We start from the raw sequence: 8076 nt of genomic DNA, 5'->3' as shown, positions 1-8076 counted from the left end.
CAAGCCACGAATAACCTTATGCAAGTAACCCTTTGCTTACAAACATTCGTTTCTGACTGTTGAGACTCTAGAAAGAGGGCAGAGAAGAGCAACCAGGATGATGAGGGGACTGGAGGCTCAAACAGACGATGGACGGTTGCAGGAACTGGGCCTGGCTAGTCTAGGGAAGAGAAAGACCAGGGGAGGCAGGAGAGCATCTTCCAATATTTGAGGGGCTGCCCCAGAGAGGAGTTAGGGGGTCAAGCTATTCTCCAAAGCACCTTTGAAGTCCAGAGAAGGAACAATGGACGGAAGCTGACCAAGGAGAGATTCAACCTGGAAATGAGGAATTTCCTGACAGGGAGAACAATCAACCCATGGAACAGAAGTTGCCTTTGGAAGTTGTGGGAGGTTCATCCCTGGAGGCTTTGAAGAAGAGACTGGACTGCCATCTGTCAGAAATGGTGTAGGGTCTCCTGCTTGGGCATGGGGTTGGACTAGATGATCTACAAGGTCCCTTCTGACTGTTAATCTGTAAAGGATATTGAAACTCTGGAAAGAGGACAGAGAAGAGCAACCAGGATGATGAGGGGACTGGAGGCTAAAACATACAAAGAACGTTTGCAGGAACTGCGCCTGGCTGGTCTAGGGAAGAGAAGGACCAGGGGAGGCAGGACAGCATCTTCCAATATTTGAGGGGCTGCCCCAGAGATGAGGTAGGGGGTCAAGCTATTCTCCAAAGCCCCCGAAGGCCAGAGAAGGAAGAATGGATGGAAACTGACCAAGGAGAGATTCAACCTGGAAATAAGAAATTTCCTGACAATGAGAACCACCCATGGAACAAAAGTTGCCTTCGGAAGTTGTGGGAGCTTCATACCTGGAAGCGTTGAAGAAGAGACTGGACTGCCATCTGTCAGGAATGGTGTAGGGTCTCCTGCTTGGGCGTGAGGGAGGTTGGACTAGATGACCTACAAGGTCCCATCCAACTCTGTTAATCTGTTCAAAGTTACAACAGCACTGAAAACAGGAACTTAGACTAGCTTTCTTACAACCGCCATAGCATCCCCTTGGTCGTGTGATTCAAGTTCAGATGCTTTGGGCAACTGACTCATATTTATGATGGCTGTAGTGTCCCGGGGTTGTGTGATCCTCTGTTGCGACTGTCAGGCCTGCAGTTATATTCCTTTTAGGATCTTTGGCCTGCCACATACTCTTTTATTTCACTGTGCCTTTTCATTGGGGTAGTAGTTGGGAGGGGGGAACAGAAAGGAGTAGAATTGTGGAATGTGTTGTTGTCATTCTTTTCTAGAAGCCCAAGGTCATCTTTTGTCTCCGCACCTCTGCACCTGACCGGAGCCAGCTGGGTGGAGATGCCAGCATGGGCGAAGAAGATTGGACCATGTGGTGGATTTATGGGTGGGGATAAGATTATGAACTTTCAACTGGGTGGAATCCCAGGAAGCTTTTAGATTTGGGGTTTTCCACAGATGTGCTAACATGTCTGTCTTATTAAATTGGAGTTTTAAGGATAGCTGTGTCTTGAACTCTGATTTAATTCTGCATGATATTTGGAATGCTGACAGCGACCTTCTGACAAGCAAAGTCAATGGAGAAGCCAGGTTTCACTTAACGACTGTGTCATTCACTTAACTGCAGGGATTCGTAAAAGAAAAAGAAAACCTGCCAAGAAAAGTTGTAAAACGAGGCAAAAATTCACTTAACCACTTGACTTGTTTAGCAGCAGAAATGTTGGGCTCGATTGTGGTCATAAATCAAAGTCTATCTATGTTTTAAAAAAGGCATGTTTTTTTCCAACTAGAGTTTGTTCCTTGGGCCACCAGTTTTGGGGTCCTCTGGCAGCCTGCGGAGCTCACAGCAGAGTTGCACAGCGAGGAGGTTGGGGAGCAACATGGGCCAGTCCTGGAGTCTGGGAAAGGCTTGGATGAGGATTCTGCGTCGGAGGCAGAGAGTGGGCCAGGGCCATCTGGGAGTTATCTGCTGCCTCCGGAGCCTCCAGAGTTGGATACCAGCAAGGCAGAGGAACAGGGGGAGCCTGTTCCCAGTGTGTGCATGCACAGAGCTGCCAGAAGGCAAGAACAGTTAAAACAAGGTTTGGAGGAGATTGTCCCCTCCCATAGGACATAAAGGTGGAAAAAAGGCATGTGAGCTTTTGCAGGAAGCAACTTGGTTCATGCTGATCAGTTTTTCTTCTGAAGCTCTGTTTTGACTCTGTGCTCCCTGTGGCCTTGCCAAGCTACCGTATTGTTCAGAGTATAAGAGACACCGGAGTATAAGACACAGCAAGGTTTTGAAGAGGAAAAATTTTTAAAAAAAGTTTTTGTACTCTATAAATCTCTCCAAAACAGCCCATTTTTTGCGAAAAAGGGTCTGTTACACCCCCCCCCCAAAGGGCATGAATAGCCCTTAGGAGGCTTGTAGAGTGCTCCTGGGGAGTGGGGTGGTGGTTAAAAAATGGGTTGTTTTTTGTCAAAGAAGGAATTGATAGCCTTTAGGAAGCTTATAAAATGCTGCGGGGAGTGGGGGAAAACAGGCTGTTTTCCCCTCAATTCTGCCCTCTGCAGCCCCCAGGAACTCTCTGAAAGCCTTCTAAAAGCTATGCATGGCCATTTTGGTGAAGGGGCGGAGTTTCAGGATTCAGTGTATAAGAAACACCCAGATTTTCAGCCTCTTGAGGGAAGAAGGTGTGTCTTATACTCTGAAAAATACGTTAATTGCTAATTTAAGTCTTTGGCAGTGTTTCAGGGGAGATAAAGGTGGGTGCTTATCAGCCATATCCGGAAAGACTTTGGCAGCCTTCTGTAGGACTCTTTACAAACTACTTGTGACTCATTCAGGGCTGCAAATGAATATAATTCACAGCCTTTGAAATAAAAGGAGGGCTTTGCAACCTAATTGTATCAGGAAGCCTAGGTCACAACAACCACAACTGTCGTAAAGACGACCCAGTTGCCCAGCGTCTGACTTTTGATCATGGAGAGGCCGCAAGGGTTGTAAGTGTGAAAAATGGCCATAAGTCAGTGTATATATCTGGCAAACAGTTCTAAGGTTTCCCACCCACTTAAGTCCCACAATGTCAGTGACCAGGCTGTTGATCTTGGGGCGGGGGTCACCCCTTGGAAGGGGGTCTTCCATGTTTCCGAACTGAAGTTCTCTTGGCCGATCAGGGCTCGGGGGAAAAAGAGGGGTAGAGGGGCCTGAGACCCTTGGCGAAGGCCCAGCTGACTTTACGGAAGACTGCACCAAATTTGCTTTCATACGTCGGGAAGTGTGATCTAATCCCGGGATTGATTTTTCCCTCCCGTGCGGCACAATGGGTCAATATACAATTTTGTATTGTTAAACAGTTTGCTTTGAAACACACATGCAAAAGCGCTCCCAGGGATATGCCTTTATGTAACTGTCCAGATGTGGCTTGCACACACACCCACAACCCGCTTGTACACATTTTGCTTGTGAATCGCAAGCGAAGACTTCCACGCTGGAGGTTTTTTTTAGACGGGACTGAACAATCACTCGCCTGACATGGTGTTGGATCTCTTGCTTGAGCAGGGGGCTGGGTTAGGAGACCTCCAGAGAACAAATTAACAGAGTTGGAAGGGACCTTGTAGGTCATCTAGTCCAACCCCCCTGTTCAAGCAGGAGACCCTACTCCATTTCTGACAGAGGGCAGTCCATTCTCTTCTTGAAAGCTTCCAGTGATGAAGCTCCCACAACTTCTGAAGGCAACTTCTGTTCCATGGACTAGCCAGGCCCAGTTCCTGCAACTGTTCATCGTATGTTTTAGCCTCCAGTCCCCTCATCATCCTGGTTGCTCTTCTCTGCATTTTTTCTAGACTCTCAACATCTTTTTTATAGTCGGGACCAAAACTGGGTGCAGGGTTCTATAGCAATAGCAATAGCAGTTAGACTTATATACCGCTTCATAAGGCTTTCAGCCCTCTCTAAGTGGTTTACAGCAGTGGTCTCCAACCTTGGCAACTTTAAGACCTGTGGACTTCAACTCCCAGAGTTCCTCAGCCAGCAAAGCTTTGCTGGCTGAGGAACTCTGGGAGTTGAAGTCCACAGGTCTTAAAGTTGCCAAGGTTGGAGACCACTGGTTTACAGAGTCAGCATATTGCCCCCAACAACAATCCGGGTCCTCATTTTACCCACCTCGGGAGGATGAAAGGCTGAGTCAACCCTGAGCCGGTGAGATTTGAACAGCCAAACTGCAGAACTGCAGTCAGCTGAAGTAGCCTGCAGTGCTGCATTTAACCACTGCGCCACCTCGGTTCTAGATGTAGCCTTACTTTATAGACCTCCAAGTCCTCTTCCAGCTCCATTCTGATTCAAATTTGAATTGCAAAGAGGATGGACGGATGGATGAGAGTAAGATGACAAAGTGATTTTAGTAGTGATTTTCAACTTGAACCATTTAAAGATGTGTGGACTTCAACTCCCAGAATTCCCCAGCCAGCATGGAGAATGTTTGGAGCAGAGGGAACTCTGGGAATTGAAGTCCACACACATCTTCATGCGGCCAATGTTAGGCAATCTTGTTTTATCTAATCTCTCATCTTTGTTATCGAATCTCGGGGTGGAATTTGCTCAGTTTTATGATCCAAGCCACAGGCCATGTTCCTCTTCTACCGTTGTTAAATCATTAAAGCATCTTCTTGACGCAATTTATTGGTCTGATTGCTCAGCTCAGCAGAGTTTGAAGAAAATGTGAATTCAGTCTGCTTAACCTGGATTGCTAAACCCTAGTTTATGAACTAAGCGACAATGGCCTGGGGTTATACCACCCACCCAAGGATAAGCCAGAGTTTACCAATGTCTGTGGAGATCCTCAATCATTCAGGTCATGGTTGTCCCAAAGGTGCTTTTCAAAAGGTAACTGGGCTTCCTTGTTTTTTTGTCCTTGAAAATATTTAACCCAAAGGTGCCTTTTTTTCCAGAGGCAAGACATTTCGCTTCTCATCCAAAAAGCTTCTTCAGTTCTTCAGATGGTGGCGATTAGAAGGATTGAGACTCCTTGCAGACAGCTGGTCATTTGCGTCCTTTTAGACAGTCGTTGAGGCCACTTGGGTGTTGATTTGTGTCTTCTTTAAAAGAGGTTTCCCTTCTCATCCAAGAAGCTTCTTCAGCTCCGACTGGATGGTGGGGAAGAGAAGGATTTATATTCCTTGCGGACAGCTGGTTATTTGCATCCTTTTAGAGGGTCGTTGAGGCCACTTGGAGGTTTGTGTCTTCTTTAAATACGTTTCGTTTCTCATCCAAGAAGCTTGAATGCAAGATAGAAATGTATAGATGGGAAAACACTAACTGCAAAGAAACCAATTCAGAACTGCTGTATGATATACGATGGAACTTATTGTTCCTATGTTGTTTTTATGTGTTTGTTTCTGTTGATGTGCTTATGTCTATAAAATAAAAACCAAGAAGCTTCTTCAGCTCTGACTTGGATGGTGGGGAAGGGAAGGATTTATATTCCTTGCGGATAGCTGGTCATTTGCATCCTTTTAGAGGGTCATTGAGGCCACTTGGAGAGGTTTGTCTGTGTCTTCTTTAAAGACATTTCGCTTCTCAACCAAGAAGCTTCTTCAGCTCTGACTGGATGGTGGGGAAGGGAAGGATTTATCCTCCTTGCAGACAGCTGGTCATTTGCATCCTTTTAGAGGGTCCCTTGAAGCCACTTGGAGATTTATTTGTGTCTTCTTTGAAGACGTTTTGCTTCTCATCCAAGAAGTTTCTTCAGTTCTGACTGGATGGTGAGGAAGGGAAGGATTGATCCTCCTTGCAGACAGCTGGTCATTTGCATCCTATGAGAGAGTCACTGAGGCCACTTGGAGGTTTATTTGTGTCTTTTTAAAATATGTTTCGCTTCTCATCCAAGCAACTTCTTCACTTCTGACCGAGTGGTGGGGAAGGGAAGGATTTATATTCCTTGCGGACAGCTGGTCATTTGCATCCTTTTAGAGGGTCATTGAGGCCACTTGGAGGTTTGTCTGTGTCCTCAAGGTCATCTGAGTGGTGCAAATGGGGTGTGAAGGATCCGTTTATCTGAGGATACACATAAACCCCCAAGTGGCCTCAACGACCCTCTCAAAGGATGCAAATGGCCAGCTGTCTGCAAGGACTATAAATCCTTCCGTTTCCCACCATCCGGTCAGAGCTGAAGAAGCTTCTTGGATGAGAAGTGAAATGTCTTCAGAAAAAAAACCAGAAAGTCCAGTTGCGTCTTGAAAAAAAAGGCTGGATGACTGAGAATCTCCACAGACATTTAAAATGTTTACTTGCCTTTTGAAAAATGCAGCTTTGGGACACGGTTTGCAAAGTACGAGGCCTGGGACATCTCAATCAAAAGGTAACCCGCGATTATAGTCGCAAGCCCCAAGCTGTAAAAATGTGTGGATTTCAACACACACCCCTTAAAAGTGCCCACGGTCGACAAGTATTGCTCTAAAGTAGGGGTGGGCAACTACGGCCGGCCCCCTTGCGATGTCTGAACTTCAATTCCCAGAATTCCCCAGCCAGCTGTTTTGTTTATTAGATCTATTGTTGTTTGTTTTTCAAGCATAAGCCATCCAGATCTCTAAATTGTATAAATATATTCCTAGAATCCAAGCGGGTGGCACAGTTCGCACAATTTCCTGGGACCAGATGCTTTTTGCCCCAGCTAAAGCTGTGTAAAACACCCTTCTAGGTCACCACGGAGAACTCAGAATAGCATAGGATAGGATAGGACAGAATAGAATAGAATAATAAATAGAAAGAATAGAATAAAATAGAATAGAAATAGAATAGAATAGAATAATAACTAGAAAGAATAGAATAGGACAGGACAGAACAGAACAGAATAGAATAGAATAATAACTAGAAAGAATAGAATAGGACAGGACAGGACAGAACAGAATAGAATAATAACTAGAAATAATAGAATAGGACAGGACAGAATAGAATAGAATAATAACTAGAAAGAATAGAATAGGATAAGACAGAATAGAATAATAAATAGAAAGAATAGAATAAAATAGAACAGAATAGAATAGAAATAGAATAGAATAGAATAATAACTAGAAAGACTAGAATAGGACAGGACAGAATAGAATAGAAATAGGATAGAATAATAAATAGAATAGAACAGCAGAACAGAATAGAAATAGGATAGAATGGAATAGAATGATAAATAGAAAGAATAGAATAGAAATAGAATAGGACAGAATAGAATAATAAATAGAAAAAATAGAATAGGACAGAACAGAATAGAAATAGGATAGAATAGAACAGAATAATAAATAGAAAGAATAGAGCAGAATAGAATAGAAATAGGATAGAATAGAATAATAAATAGAATAAAATGAATAGAATAGAAAGAATAGAATAAGAATAGAATAATAGGGTTAGAATAGAATAGGATTCTGAATAGAATAGGAATCGAATAGAATAATAAATAGAATAGAATAGAAAGAATAATAGAATAAGAATAGAATAATAGAACAGAATTAGAATAGGATTCTGAATAGAATAATAGAATTAAGAATAATGGAGTAGAATTAGAATAGGATAGAAAATAGAATACAATAATAGAATAAGAATGGAACAATAGAGAATAGGATTCTGAATAGAATAGGAATAGAATAGAATACAATTGAATAAAATAACAGAGTTGGGACCTTGGAGGTCGTCCAGTCCAACCCCCTGCTTAGACAGGAAACTCTACACACCACTTCAGACAAATGGTTGTCCAGCCTCTTCTTAAAAACTTCCAGTGTTGGAGACTTCACAACTTCTGGAGGCAAGTTGTTCCACTGATTAATTGTTCTAACTGTCAGGAAATTCCTCCTTAGTTCTAGGTTGCTTCTCTCCTTCCTGAGTTTCCACCCGTCACTTCTTGTCCTGCCCTCAATGGCAACAGAGGAATCTGCTTATGAAACCTGGTTTTAGAGGCGCAACACATGCTCCGGTCAACCTCTATTAGTTCAATCAAACGTCCAAGGCTGATTGTATTGACATGTCCCATTTCTGCTCCACTAAATCGCCTGGCTCCGGCTAAATAAACAGGGAAGACGTGGTCAGGAGCAGAGAGGCATCCGT

The 8076-nt window shown here is 43.7% G+C and overlaps 1 protein-coding gene across 2 annotated transcripts in view; it reads right to left on the bottom strand.

Annotated features, from left to right (window-relative positions):
• LOC116520073 (delta(14)-sterol reductase TM7SF2-like) overlaps nt 1–8076 on the bottom strand; it is a 278256-nt gene that overhangs the window by 120851 nt on the left and 149329 nt on the right. The gene's annotated exons all lie outside the window — the stretch shown is intronic.

Source organism: Thamnophis elegans, chromosome 17 (genome assembly GCF_009769535.1).
Source record: "Thamnophis elegans isolate rThaEle1 chromosome 17, rThaEle1.pri, whole genome shotgun sequence".
NCBI lineage: Eukaryota > Metazoa > Chordata > Lepidosauria > Squamata > Colubridae > Thamnophis > Thamnophis elegans.
This window is presented reverse-complemented; position numbering and strand designations above follow the sequence as displayed.